Source organism: Symphodus melops, assembly GCF_947650265.1.
Source record: "Symphodus melops genome assembly, chromosome: 17".
NCBI lineage: Eukaryota > Metazoa > Chordata > Actinopteri > Labriformes > Labridae > Symphodus > Symphodus melops.
In genome coordinates, this window is record NC_136707.1 from 22978512 (window position 1) to 22994768 (window position 16257).

Here is a 16257-nt window from a genome sequence, read left to right on the forward strand (position 1 = left end):
GACTAGAGTAAATGGCAAAGTCTTTCCAGACTCTGTTTTCTTTTGAAAAATGTTATGCATATTAGAAATAAACATTGTTGAACAAAAAAAAAAAATAGGAGTGATTGATTCTCTGCTTGTTTTAATCTAATATTTGAAACTTCAATTTGTTTATCCTCTTAAAATTTTTTTTTTTTTTAAGAACTTTATTAAGAAAAAGTTGAACTCTCATCTAAAGCTCAACATGATGAGTCGAGTTGCTGCAGTTCACTTTGGGATATTTTCTTGCTCGGTGCCTTCTGCCTGAACTGCTTCTGGTACAATAAGTTTCTTTTTTTTACTCATGAATCCCAATTTATATGTCATAGAAATGTAAAAATGTCTCACAATGTTAGAAAATTCCTTATTCCTAAGCTATTGAATAGTTTTTTACATTTTTTAGGTTAACTGAATCAAGACAACATATCATTTTATGCGTTTGCCACTAGATGGCAGTCTTTGCTTATTTTTGTCAACTTTAAAAAACAGCTTGCATGTGAAGCATCTCAACCTCAGCTGCTAAAATAATCTTTCCACACCCAACCTAACAGAAGTCAACAACAGGAGCATCAATCATCCCCCCACCACATTTCCCTTGGGATGGGGATACAGAGCACCGCAGGTGCAGAAGAGCCCACCGTGGGAAAAGCCTGATCCTTGCTGTTCAAGCTGCCCTGACAAAATGCCTCGTTCAAAAGACTGTGTTTTGGTTATTAACTGTAATTTGGTGGGAATTGTCTGTTGGAAAGAAATTGCGCAAAGTCAAAAGGATACAGTCTGAAGTCTCTAAAATGTTCTCCTGTATGTCAATAAGCTGACATTATTGCAGTTATTTACAAGTCAAGTGTAATAAAGAAATTTGTTGTGAAGAAAATGGTGGTTTAGACACTTAATGTTAACTCTTGTTACTAGCCTTAAACACTCTTACTGTTTTTTGTAGATTGCATCCCCGTTCAGTTTGCTAAAAGAATGTAAGAAGATAAACAAGAAAATAAAAGAATGATACAATAAAAAGACAAAAAACAAGAAAAGTGGAAATAAGGTATAAGATAAGTTTTTTTATTTTATTTTTGTGTAAAATGCATTTAACCAAAACATTGCAGACATAAAATACATAGTATTTTTTAGACTTTAGACTTTGCTTTATTGTCCCCAAGGGGAAATTCTTTTCCAATATACAATACATTTAAGGGCTGGACGCCAACAGAAGAATAACAGGGGAACAGAAATAGAAGACAGCAGGACATTCAGTGCATATAGTTATGAAAGGAAAGCTGATCAGCATTATGTCGGCCTGTTGTTGAGGGCTGCAGGCACTAGGCTTTTGCCATATCGCACCCTCCTGCACAACAGGGACCTGTAACTGTGTCCGAAGGGCATGATGGTGAAGTGGCAGTTGAGAGTTGAGTGCGTGTGTGATGTCCAGTGCTATTGTGCGTGCAATGCGTGAGATGGCCTTTGAGTTGAGCTCTGACAGAGTGGGTGTGGGGAGACCAATTAACTTGGCTGCAATGTTGTTTGGCAATTTTAATTGTAATTTGTAATTACAAACAAATATCAACATGTCCTGAGTCACCGAGCAATAAGTCATTTGTCAAAGCATCTGAAGCATTGTCCTCCAACACCTTCAATCTACTTTTAAAGAGATTTTAAAGACACCAGCTCCCCCAGACACAGATAACCCTGATGGAAAATGGTAAATGGACTTGAGCTTGCATAGTGCTTTTCTAGTCTTCAGACTACTACTGTGTAGGTCACACCTACACATTTTCACACTGATGGTAGAGACTGCTGAGTGAAGTGTCCTTTGGTATTAACTAATCCCATTCATACACATTAAAATGCAACCAACAAACCAGCGAGAGCAACTTGAGGTTAACTGTCTTGTCCAAGGACCCGGACAAGTAGCTGCAGGAGATGAGGATCAAGCCCCCGACTGTCCAGTTTAGAGATGACCGACTCTACCGCTGAGCCTGTCCACAATATTTTTCTGGAGAGTTGTCATGGGGGGGCAGTGTCTACTGTGTACACGTTTGCCTTTTCATGCTTGGATACATGTTGGTTTGCAAATTTACTGTATGCAGTGGAGGATGAGTCTCTCACTTCGAGGAAGTTTATTTCTAGCTCAGACAGTTTCTACAAAGTTTCAGTGCCACAGGTGTGGTCCCAGAGGTGCACAGAGAAAGGGGAAGCGACTCTCTGAAGATGATATCTTTAGCAAAGCCAGAAAATTAGAAAACCCTTCTGAACTTGATTGACATAGACATTTGCAACGGTTAACTTGATGTGGGGTTATTTTTGATGTTCTTCGATTCCGTTGTTGTCCCTCGAAATATGACAATATCCTCAAAAGCTTTTCAACACTGGCACATCATCATTTATAGTCAAGGTCGCCCAAAATAGGGGGAAAGGGAAAGCTTTTGTATGGTGGGCCTATTATGATTACGTTTAACATTGTCCATCCTCATTTTAAGCAATATGTACAGATTTTACTCAACATTACTTATTGACACAACTAAATTTGACATTTTATTTTGTGTTGTTTGTATCAAAATGCTATCCCCCTATTATTAAAATGGGACGAGCCTTTTATTTTGAAATCTTTATGTTCTGTGCAATCGATTGAATTTAAATATTAAGCCAGCAATGTTGGACTGTGGATTGCCATGCCAGGACCTGGACAAAAAAGAGAGACAGCGAGGGCATTTGCTGATTAGCTTTTTTCACTCTTCTTCAAAAGCTGATCACTAACTGCTGTCACTAACGCTGCAGATCCAACACGTTTATCTATATTACTAAGTAACATCTGTGGAGAGTCTTTTTACAAAGCCTTTCAGGGGTCCAGTCATTTCTGGTTTTGGTTTATATCTTTAAACAAAAACATATGAGATATCTAAAATGTAAAGACATGAAAATCATGGCTTACGTTACAGAAAATACACTTTAATAGAGTTTTTAAACAGCATGTATGACAGTTTTTATGATTAAAATATACAATAGTTTGAAGCTTGTACACTCAAAAGAAATACCGAAAATCAAATGAAGACATTTACTTGTCTGTGTTGTGTATCCATTCCATCAATTATTGACTCCTTATCTGAAAAATAAAGTAAAACAATAATTAACAATACATGACTTGAACTTGTCAAAGACACATTGTTGAACAGTGATTTGAATAGTCATTTCTAACTGGAGTTCAGCTGGCAGGAGATTTAAATGAAATTAGGTCCATTTTTAAGATAGACAGTGTTGGCTGATAGATTTTATTGATTTTTTATTGGGTATAAAATTGATTGGAAATTTTCATTGCACTTAATATGAATTTGCATCAAAGGTTCCAGGATTGCCCCTCGACAGAATAACATGAGTTCATCAATTAGCTTTGAAGATTTTTGGTTAAATATTATGTGCCTCATCGTAGCATTTTAAAACGATACAGTCCGACATGTTTCCCATTCTTATTGATAAAACAGAACAACTTAGCCAACACTAAGAGCCTGTGTCCACTAACTCAGTCCTTTTTTTTTTTTTTTGTAGATTTATATTATTTACGTCACTGACATCGATTTGATAAATATGGTAAAAAAAAACTGTAGATTGTAAAGATATATAACTTGGTAAAACGAATGTGTAAAAAAAGCCTTCACATTTACCTTGACCAGGCTGATTATCATGCTATAGAGGAGAGAGGAAATGAAGAGGAATATGAAAGAGGAGGCTGTGGACCACAAACTGCTGAACTCGTCCTCTTCAGCGGCATCATCTAAACCACAACTCGTTATTGACCCTGAAGGGAAATATAAGAGGAAGGTATTGGTGGTTAGATAAGAGGGGTGTAAGTGTGTGTGTGTATGTAAAGAAAGTCTTGTACATTATGGAATAGTGCATACACACTAACATTTATATCGTAATGTTGCATTGTGAAACAGCATTATAAAAACCCCTGCTGTTTAATGCTTGTTCTGTAATTTATTTGATTTTATAATTCATTCATGAACATGCAACAAACTTTTTCTCAATGCAACATTTATTTGAAACACATAGCACACGTGTCAGGCTGTTAGATCACTTGACAAAGACAGATTAAAACAACATTTTATGACAAACAGAACAAAATCAAGACATTGAATGTTAATTTTTGTACAAAGACAGACACTGGTGACATCACAGGGTGCTAACATTACATATTTTGCAAACGCGGACAGAAGAACACATAAGCACAAAAAAAAACATAGCCAAGTCTTCTATTTTTTACATTCTATGGAGTTATTCTGGGCCTTAGACACGGTACTTGAATTCATGGATTTATTGCTGCCAGCAGGCCAGACGTTGCACTCAAACTGGTAATTGTTCCACTTGTCCTTGGTTGTGTAGTAAATACTTGTTACTGAGTAGCCTTGTTGGGTCTTCTGGGATGGGAAGTTAATGCCATCAACATAGTTTCCAGTCTTTTGTATGATATACTCAGACCAGGCGATGTAGTAATCCTGCTGTTCAGGACTGGAGACCAGACACACCAGAGTGACCTCGTCTCTGATTTCCTCCTCTGGGAGGACATGAACCGTCACTTTTGGTGTCCCCCCATCTGAAAGAGAAATCGGTTTTAGTGAAGGATGTTAATTTACAAGATTTATAGTCCTGCGTCTCCATCACTCGGTAACATACCTCTGTGTACAGTCAGTTCTTGATTTACTGGGGTCATATTGTCTCTCATGGCAGAACATGTTACTTTGTTGACCCTCTGCCACTCAGAGAGACTGTGAGTCAACGTGCTGATTTTGCTCCGCTGACCATTGTTGCTCACAGTAATGTTGTCAGACACCATGTGACCATTAATTTGCCAAGTTATTTTAACTTCATTTACAACATCACTGTCCTGTCCATTAACGATACATTCCAACTTCACCAGGTTGTTGTTGAACAGTTCTTTGGGACTTGGTTGGTTCAGTACCACTTTGACAGCAGCTACAAAAAAAGAGAGTTTGAGGAATTCATCCGGTATCACCTTGAACAGTTGTTCACAGTTTATTTGTAGTAAAAGTACAGAAGCATTACCTTTTGAGACCTTCTTCATATGTGTTGTTCCTTTGTGTTTCACCTCACATGTGTACACGGCTTTACTGTCCCAGTCTGTGTTTCTCACATTCAGAACACTAACAGCAGAAAATGCTTCTCCAACTGATTGAGGGGGCCAATTAGTGAAGCCAGTTTCTTCATTTCCATTTTTCTTCCATTTTACCGTCAAGTCTTCAGGGTAAAAATTCTCAATTGAACACACCAGAGCCTGAGTGTCTCCTCTTGGCACAGATCCCAATGTTAACTTTAGAAGGAGTGGGATTGCTTTTGAATTTGTAGGTGGGAAAGAGATGGAGATATTTTTAGATCTCAGATATATCGGAAATAAACTAAATTAGAATTTTGGGATAAATGTAAAAAACTTGAATACATATATAGTAACCCAAGAACAATAAAATTGATATGGATGAAGTAAAAGCTTAAAAATCCCCACCTTTCACGTTGACACTTTCGGATCCTCCAGGGTATGTTAAAGAACAGTTAAAAGATTTCCCTGACCTCCAGTCAGATTTGGATACTTGGGCCAGACTAAGACCTGTCAATTTGTTGTCAATAACAGCTGTAGTATATTGTGCAGAAATGACATTCTTCCCACTGGCATCCGTCCACTGGAAAGTACTCTTTGGGTTGAAGTCATGAGCCAGACAACCGACAGTGATTTCATTTCCAGTCCCAGAGCCGCATTGAACCACAGGGAACAGAGTCGGTGCAGCTCCTTTAGAAGAGATTTAATACGGTTAAAATAAAATGAATATAAACTACTGTTTATTATCTCAACTACCTTTTTTAAACAGTGATTAGATTCTTTGATGACAGAATTATAAACGAGAGACCCAAAGTGCTCTTTAGTTAGATCAATCAATCACAGTGTCAGAGTAAAGGGGCTGCCCAAAGCGATAGCTCTTGATCTGGTGGGTGGTCGCTGTCTTGCTCAATGGCACTTGCACCGCTCAAACTTCCAGACCAATTTCCAGACTTTGACTCTCAGGTTCCCAACCCAAGTCCCTACAGACTGAGCTACTGCCGCCCCATCTCAAAACTATCTCACTATTATAAATCCTTTATTGATTTGTTTTACCCTGCCATTTTTTTTTGCTTTACATGTTTTATATAATTTTTTTTAATACTGAATATTAGTCGATGTAGTATTTTAAATAAACGTGTTGTCTTTATTAAAACTTACATAATCGTGGACACCAGATTCTCTGTCATAGCTGGAGAAAGTAGGTATTATGAAAACCCATTCCTTTTACCTAATTTCTTGTCGGGGGAAAAAAACTATATTTTTTTAACATTAACTAATAAAGAAACGGCTACTGATTAAATATAAATGTTGATCAAATGGATGTCAAAAATCCTCACACCTTGAAACTTTTTAAAATTGTTGAGCCATCTTGCTTGGTCAAAAAACAAATATAAGACAATATCTTGAAAACAATATGAGGAAATCTAATATACACTATTTTTGTTTGTGTGATCAACACAAGTCAACGGATTAGATTAGAGGTAAACATACTAATGAAAAAAGCTTACAAGCAATTATTAATGAACTTTTCCAAGACCGCAAGATATCATGAATGTAACTAATTTATATTTAGTTTGTATTAAAGGAGTATTTAGAATATTTGTGTGGGCCGATTGTTTAATAGTTGAATTTCTCAAATTCGACGATCAACAATTCAACCTTCAGTGCAAAAATAAAGTCCTACGAAAGGTCAATTTTCCTGCGATTAACTTGATATTTATATTATACTTTCACACAGAGACCTTCTATTGAAACACAGAAACTTAAATATATCTCAGCTCAACGGTAGTCTTACCACTCATCATGCAGTATGAGGTCTTGTGTATATCCAGAAAATAAAAAGTTGGTGAACGTTAATGTGGGTAAAAAATACTGAGTTCTTCACCAGCAGCAGTTAAAATCCAGACAAAATGATGTTTACATAAAACAAGGTACTTGCCTAGAGTTTTAATGCCAAGAAAGCCGTTTTCTGATGCTTTCAAGGAAACAGCTGCATTACCAACCAACTGTCTCTGCTAACTGTAAACTTAAACATTATGAACGAGTCCAACTTCTCAAGCATCAAAATCAGTTTAAAAGAAAGATAAATATAGTAATCACTAAGAATGATGTTTTTAAAGTGACTTACCTGAACTCACGGTGACTGCAGTCCCTTGACCCCAGTAGTCAAATGCATCACAGTGTTACATCTCAACTCAATGCCTAAACAAAAACCTAAAGAACCAGAAAAAAGACCTTATAAAAGGTTTGAAATCCACCAAGTCCTGATCAGTTGCAAACTCTTTTGTCCCCGGATTAACATGTTTGTTTTGACTCTTAATGACTCTTTTAAGGTTGAGATTTACAAAGAATAACACTTACATACGTGAACTACCTACGACTTTAAACAATGAAAAAGACAACTTTTACCGAAAAATCTGCTTATGAAAACCCTTCCACATTAGTTTCCTTTTAGTTCAAAGTGAGATATTTTGTCCTGTCTTCTTTTGTCCATTATTAAAAAAGAAGAGTTTAAGATTGTTGCTGTCAGGTTTTTGTACAGCTCTACATCACAGTGCCCCACCCCATAATCACCGTGATAAAGACTCGTACAAAAACCAAACACAGTTTCCTGTATGGAGCATCAGGAAGCATTTATTATTAGCAGCTGGTAACAATCACATTATTTAAATTCTGTATTTTTCTTTATCTTTCAAATCATTTTTTGTTATAAATCATTGTGATACATTAAATGTATGCATTTTAATCTGAAATTTTGAGAAACAAGACTTCAGATGATAGTGAATAGAAAATTATTCTTTTTCTTTAATGATCGATGATATTCCTTTAACTAAAGCGTCACAATCTTTTATTTTAGCAATCTATGTTTGTTAAAAATATATTTCCTTTTTTCGAAATTTCAAAACAAATCATCAAACATTTTGTAATGACAATTAAAAATGTTGCAAGTTTGCATGGGCCTTAAGTACTTTTGAGAGATCAATCATGAGTATGGCAGCTGTGGCTTCGTGGGAGAGTTGGCCGTCTCTCAACAGAAAGGTTGGGGTTTGAGCCCTCAGCTCCTGCAGCTACATGTCTGTGTCCTTGGGCAAGACACTCTATTTCAGTGGCATGTTACGTCTGATGGTCACTTTACATGGCACCTTTGCCGTCAGAGTGTGAATGTGTTGTTGGGACCTGCAGTGTAAAAGCGTTTTCAGTTATCATTAGACTAGAAAAGTGCTATACAAGCTCAATTCCATTTTCCATTTTCTTGTGTTGGTACTGTTTCCGAAGTGCAGCTAAGCCTCATGAGGGCAGATTGTTAAAGAATGATGTATGAATTCAATTTATGGTGGCGGACAACGTACGATCAGGACATGGCATTTATAAAAGGGAGAATCTAAACAAAAACTTCAGTCAATCACAGTTACATCTGCAGCAGTTTTTGTAAAGCTTTCTTACTTCCTGTTTCACTGTGGGGCTCTGGCACAATAATAAACAGCAGAGTCTTCAGTTGTCAGGCTGTTCATGTGCAGATACACCTGGTCCACATTGTTGTCTCTTGAAATGGTGAAGCGATTCTTGACCAACGTGGAATAATACTTATCACTTCCACTTGGAGCAGAAATGTAGGAAACCCACTCCAGTCCTTTTCCTTCAGCCTGTCTGATCCAGCTGATACGTGCAGCATCATCTGATATTCCTGTGTATGTACAGGTGAGCTTGTGGGATTCTCCAGGACTTTTCACCACCGGTTCAGACTCAGTCAGAGTCTGACTGCGCACCACTGTGGAGAAAAACAGACTGATCAGAACAGAACCACACAAATCCTGACCGAAACCAAAGAGTATGTGTGCGTATTTACCAGAAACTGATAGCATGAGAAATGTGAAACACCCGGATAAAGTCATGGTGTACTAGTCTGGTTGTTGGATTGGTGGGTCCTCAGTTTGCAGAGAGATTAAAAGCATTGGAAGAGAGGAAGATTTGCATGTACCCACCTCACAGAGCTAAAAATGAAAAGCATGAAGATTCAACGTCAGCTTTAACATCATTTGACTGGTGCACAGTCGGACAGATGTTGCTTCCTCTTCTCTAGAGTCTTGCTTGTGTTGAACTTACTCTCTATGTTCGTTTCTTTGGAAAAAAGTGTACATAAAAGTTAGATTCTGCTTCATCTTTCTACACCAGATGTGTTTTTTAATGAATAGAGTTTTCAAGACAGGTGAGACATGAAGCACACATGAATGATAATGTACTTGTCATTGTTTAATTCATTTTAATGTGCAGCATGTTACATCAAAGCCATGTTTAAAAGACGGGAGTGGTTTCTGTTTTATGATTCTGGTTGAAAAGAAGGATCTGTTCTTTGCTTTCATAAATGTGGGGGTCATTTTAATTAGTGTTTGATATTTGTCATCACAGCATATGTCTTCTCCTTTAGCGGATCCTGTCTTTTGCTGAAAAAAGTTGTTTTCTGATAAAAGAAATCCTCCTGCTGTCTTTAAACTGTCAAAAGATCGCTCATGAATATTTGTTAGACAATGTAAACAAGTGCTAGTTTGGCAGAGTGTCTTATATTTCCTTGCCCAACTCACACCATTTGGCTGCAGTGGATGGGTTTACAAATGACATCAAATTGACATGAAATTTAATCAATCTAATTCCTGATCATCTTATTTTATTTTGGACGTTCAGAGGAACATTACTTTCAATCCGTTTAATAATCAGCCAAAAACTCCTCACAGGAACTTAAAATACACTCCTGCATTATCTGTTGTGGTTCTTGTTGTGATTGTTTGTAGGACATGATTGATATAGGACTTTTGGGGCCAACACCAATATTAATATTAGGAAGAGAACAAATCCGATACTGATATTTTGGACTGTATTTTAAAAAAAAAATCTATTTTCTATTTGTAGAGCTGGATAGATAAAGATATAGATTTACAAATATATTGTGTTTATTCCCTAAATGCAGTGATAAGTCTTCATTACTTGACTCTTTTAAGAGTAATCATTCTTATTGTGATTCCTATAGCACCCTCTGCTGGTGAAATAGAACTGCTGATGTAATACAATAAAACTCAAACTAAAATGCTATTTGACTAGCGTTGATATAGACGCATATCTGCAATAAGATTAGCCAATACTGATAGTTACTTGATATTCTAATATTGCCCATATTATTGGCTGAATTACTCTGTTGTGTTGTAATTGTTCCACTTTCTCTGCCCAGCCAGGTTTCTTCCTCTCTTGTATCTGTTGCCTTATGTTGCTGACACTGGATTTCACACTTGCACTATGATTTATGCTGGATCTGTTTCAATAACATAACTAAGTGAAACTGTAGACCTTTCTTGTGTTCCCTTTTTTGTTATCCTCATGTTTCATGTTTCCTGTTTTACTTTGATACATACCCCGTGTCTCGTTTCAGATCCTTTCCTTTCTTCCTCTCCTCATGTGTCTCAACTGTGTCTAGCTGTGTCCTCTCCCCTTAAGAACTTAATCTCCTAATTTCTCTGTGTTCATCCTCCTTTGATGTGAGTTTGTCTCTTTTCTTTGTGACAGTGTCCCAGTGATTCTTAGTGTTTTGTCTCTGGTTAGCCTTTTTCTGAGCAGTTTTTTCCTTTTCTTATTTTGACCAGCCTTGTTGCCTCAGTTTTTGGATCCCTCTGCCTGTGCTCGTCGGATTTCTGTGTACTGACATTTTCTGATTAAACAGACGTTGAATTTCGCTCTACGTATTTTAGAGTTGTGTATTTTGGGGTCTCAGTTTTATGGTTCTGTCTGACATCTGCTCTTTTTGAGGTGTCATGCGATAAGTTGGTAATTATTTGGTGGTATTTCAAAATAATTGATTGTTGTTAATGATGGAAACCTTGTAACATAGATAAGTGATATTAAGGCTTTACAATTTAAAGTTGAACAATTATCTCTACGTGAACAAATAAATTCAAAGTAAACTTTACATCTTAAGCGAAGCTACAAATCCTTTGAGAACGATGGGAACAACACGGAGAACATGACAGCTATTTTGTGACTTCTTTTTAGTCATTTTAATCAGATACAGCCATAAAACTCTGGATTTCTCTACTCTGTCAGCGTTGTGTACCTGCGTGCTTGTGCTCGTGCATTAAGTGTACCATGCCCAAGCCCAGCTCTCTGAAGTGTGTCAAAGTTAACGAAGTGTACGGAACAGAGCGGAGCGGACACACTTGGTCAAACAAACTGGACATTGGGGGTGAAGTTTGCTTGACAAAGTACAAACTGCCAGTGTGACCACACCCTCAGAATCTTGCGTTGTCTTGGGTGGTACATAAAATCAACAACTCTTAGAATCATGGTATGAAAGAACAGATGTCATTGAGATCACACTGCTGATTCTCTGTGGAGGTTTTTGTGCAGCTGCTTCACTGTCCTCACTCACTGTGTCTTCACGAGCACAGAAGTAAACAGCAGAATCTGCTGCAGTCAGAGTCTGGATCTGGAGGAACTGAGTGCTGCTGGACACATCTTCTGTCATGCTGAAGCGACTTTGAAAGGAGTTTGCATAGCGAGGAGAATTGTTGCCAGTGTCCATCCTCCCAATCCACTCCAGAGCTCTCCCTGGTTTCTGTCGGATCCAGTGGATATAGTTGCTCGTCATGCTGTATCCAGATATGATACATGACATCTTCACTGTCTCTCCAGGTCTCTTCACCTCAGAGGCCGGCTGCTCCAGTCTGATCTCGCTCCAAACTCCTGTCAACATAGAAATTTTGATCAGTATCAACAAAACTTATAAACAGGTTGAACATCAAAACAATCAGAATCAAAGCAGGATTGATTTTCTCACCATGAATAGTAACTACAAGTAATAAACTCCAGATATTACTTTTACCCATTCCTCTGTTCAGTGATGTCTGATCTCAGATTTAAAAAAATGTTCAGAACTGTCTGATTGATCTGCCTCAACTTACTGACGGAGTGTTTATAAGAGAGGATGAGTTTGCATAGACCTCCCTCTACAGGATAAAAAGAGAAACTGTGACTGATACATTTACATAAATAGAGAATCTCTTCAGCAACAGAGCAAACTCTGACATATCACAGTCATGACAAAACTGAAACTGAAAAACTTTGTTTTTTAAATGTTTTGTCTTTTTTGACGATATACTGAAGGAGATGTTGTAGCTTATGTGTGTGAGACTGGGAGCTACATTGTTAATGTATGTATGTTATCAAATGATATGTTTTACCCCATTCAATAAACACTAAATTAAATGTTTTTGGGAGCATTTTTTTAGATCAAAATACACAAAATAATTTATAAATATTTTGGAAAATGAGAGCTTCTCTGTTTTTTTCTGTACTGATGTAACATCAGGATAGGAGTCAGTGTTGGCCTGGACGTGTGGACGTTTGTGGGTCTTGATTTTTCATCTAAGTGGTGAAGCCTAATTACAAACTTCTACAATTATTCTGACAGGGAAAGTATGTATGTGCTTCATTCCAGTTTAATTTATTTTGAAATGTAATTCAGTAAAATGAAGAACTACTGATATACATGTGGTTGACATTAGTAGTGTAAGAGAGAGGACCCCTTGATGTAGAGAGTAATAACTCATACATCAGGTCTCTCATTTTCTCGTGACTTTGTACCTGAATTATTTTGTATGTTTAGTCTCTCTATCTTGGTTTTTATGTTACGGGTTGTGTCCCTGTTTCTAAATTGAACGAGCTCCATAGGTTCACTAGACATAAATATCAAAGGATTTTACAAAACTACTGAACCCATCCCTGTCAATGAGGTTTCTGGTGAAATGCTCAGAGTAATGTTTGACATGTTATGTTTTTGTACAGCGTTACTTCCTCTTGTGTCACTGTGGGTCTCTGGCACAATAATAAACAGCAGAATCTTCAGTCTTCAGACTGTTCATCTGCAGATACACCTGCTGTCTGCTGTCGTCTCTGGAGATGGTGAACCGGCCTTTGACTGAATTAGAGTAGAATTTTCTGTCATTGTCCTTCTCAATCCAGGCGATCCACTCCAGTCCTTTTCCAGGAGCCTGTCTGACCCAGCTCATATGGTAGCTCCTCATTGTGAATCCAGAGGCTGAACAGGTCAGTGTGTGGGATTCTCCAGGCCTTTTAACCACTGGTTCAGATTGTGTCAGAGTCTGACCATCAACACCTGAAGAGACAGAAAAGAAAACCATCAGATGTGACACTTTCAGAAGACTTTTTCCAGTCAAGATGAGTGATGATCATCACCTGCCCAGCAGACAGTAAAAAGCAGCAGTCCTGTCCTATAGTCCATCATGTTCAAGTGTGTGTCCACTGTCCTCTGTCGTCCTCTCAGCACTCACATAAGTAGAGGAGGAACACATCACAGATTTGCATTGACTCCTCCTCAGAGAGAGAAAGGAAAATCATTTCACTTGGATTTTTCTTTTTTACTTTTGGACTTAGATTCTAAACTTGTGTCCTTTCAAGATGTTAAACTTCAGATTTTCAGTTATTCAGTAAAAACACAAAGCAGAATAACACTTAGCTCCACTTTTTGACTGTTAGGGAACATACAGTTACATCTGTGATCACATGTACCAATAATATTCACATTTAACAGGATGTTAATCCTCATCATGGTCTCTGATGGTGTCTTCTATTCTCAACATTCACTGAAGGATTTTGTCACATGGGTTTCAGTGTGCAAATTAACATGATAATCTATTTTTCTAAAACTTTGATTAAATAACATCAGCATGGAGGGAACTCAAGACCTCTTGTCCACTTAATAATGTGAATGTAGTCCTGATAATCAGATATACTGTTGAAAACAACGGTATCTTCATATTGTCTTAAAGCTTTTTTTTCTCTTCTCTTTAAACGTGTTCTGGTGTTTATTATGTTTAATGATAATAATAGATTTTATTCATCTTGTTTTTAAAATACTCATTAACACTTTACAGAATCACAAAAAGTTTTTTTTCAGTGATTTGAATTGTGGCAGGTCGGTACAGTCTCAGGTGTGTTTGGAGAGAGATCCAGAGGGAGAGGGGCAGCAATGAGAAAGTTTCTGTTCCCCTGGTTCAGTGCTTGGTGTTCATCATTATTGGTGTGAGGGCTCCTCCTCTGGTGGCTTCATGTTACTGCTGTTCAGGCTCTGAGGGGTTTTTGTTCAGCTCTACTGATGGTTTGTGTCACTGTGTCTCTCCTGGCACAGTAATACACTGCAGTGTCTGCAGGCTGCATATTCTGCCCGTTTAGAGTCACTGTTTTTGTGGAGGTGTCCAAGTCAATACTGAACTTGTTCTTCAGTGAATCTTTGTAGTAGGCAGCTCCAGTGTCTCTCATTCCAATCCACTCCAGTCCTTTCCCTGCAGGCTGTCTGATCCAGGCTGTGTAGTAGGTGCTAACAGAATAAGAGACCTGACAGGTGATTGTCAGACGCTGACCTGGCTGCACAGTCACAGAGGCTGGCTGTGTCAACTGTTCACCCTTCACGCCTGTTAAAAAGATAACATGTTTAGTCAGAAATGATCAAGTGAAACTGCAGAAGAAGAACTGTTGACTTTGACAGATGCAGACAGACTCACATCCAGCTGCCAGCAGCAGCAGCAGAGCTACAGAAAACATGGTTGATGTTGAAAGTGAGGTGCTGTGAACTCCACTGACGGCCTGATGGGAAGTTTTTATAGCTGAGTAACAAGGAAGCTCACTGAGTTTGCATACAATCAAACACATGAAGCGTCAGTGATGGTCTGACTGGAGCCAATCGAGTCAGAGAGGCAGGTCCTAGTTTAGACTATGACATTCAAAATGTTATAGTCATGAACGTCAGAAAATTTTCATTGAAGACACTGTTTTCATTTGTATGTTAGACTTTCAGCATGTGGGATCCAAAGCAGAGATGCTGAATTGTTTTCTGGTCCAAGAGTAAACTGTCATCAACTAAAAATCTGAATTAATAGAAATTAAAAGCTGTAGAACTACTTATCTACGTCCTGTTCTTTTAGAGTGATCGGCCATAGATCGAAAACAGATAGAAAATTATCTTTTATTTACTTTATAGCATTAAGAAATGATTTTGATAAATCATGAAAACTTCTTTCTATTTTTTTTCCTGGTCATGCTAAACTTGATGTCCGATGTCACCTTCTCAGCTCAGTTGCTCGATTGGGCATCCTTTATGGTTATAGATCTTTTTGTACTGGTCAGAGTTCAACCCCTGATCCTGAAGCAGTCCCATAATTTCCTGTCTGTCTAAAGATGTCCTGTCTCACAAAGACCAAGAAACCCTTTCATAAAACTTCTGTTCCTACTAGCTATATTCAATTGATTTCTGTTTGTTGTCTTTGTTTAGGAAAAGACATGGAAAACCCTGCATGTATAGAGAAGTACCGTAAATTCCGGACTATAAGCCGCTACTTTTTTCTCACACTTCGAGCACTGCGGCTTCTACTCCGGTGCGGCTAATGCATGGATTTTTTATGGGGGACAATGAGCTTCTGCCGCAAAAACATTTGACTTCGTCACGTCGGATCTTAATATCAGTCATTTTGCGCTTCATGCACGCACCCTCATCATGGAAAACACACGGAGAAATACATATGATGCAGCTTTCAAGTTAAAGGCGATCGAGCTGGCTGTCAAAGAAGCTAACAGAGCTGCTGCACGTTAAGATGACACTGACAGCGACAACAGAGACTGAGGAAGTGAGTAATGAAGTCATTCTGAGGCAGTGAATGGATGGACTTTTTCTTGTGAAATATATTACGGTCATCTTTTTCATCAGCCGTGTTGGCTAGGCTTCGTATTGTAACGGTTCATGTTGTAAAGTCAGTAGTTGATAATGTGTTCATAATTCCGATTATGTGGAGAGTCAGTGAATGCACCAGCGAGAACGTGTTGAGTGGCTGTATGAGAGAACGCTGGGGGAGAGAGTTGGATTGTTACGGCAAGTTATGTGTTGTTCTCTGCTGTAAACGGCGTGGTCACGGCCGACAGTGATCGGGTTATTAAGTTATTATTTGAACGCTCTCGTCGTCCTTTAACGTCCGTACGGACGCTACAGTATTTGCGGATGTTACCAGTAGCCTACGTCTGTGTAAATAGCTCTTGTTATAGCGTGGACACCTGCGGCTTATAATCAAGTGCGGCTTATATATGTA

The 16257-nt window shown here is 38.1% G+C and overlaps 1 gene segment (V, D, J or C); it reads right to left on the bottom strand.

The window, feature by feature from the left end:
• Window positions 1-1775: 1775 nt before the first annotated feature.
• LOC306837806 (immunoglobulin heavy constant mu-like) lies at window positions 1776-9345 on the bottom strand. The segment is given in 5 exons: window positions 5074-9345; window positions 4684-4983; window positions 4274-4603; window positions 3672-3805; window positions 1776-3115 (listed from the first exon to the last, which is right to left on the bottom strand).
• Between the last annotated feature and the right edge of the window lie 6912 nt (window positions 9346-16257).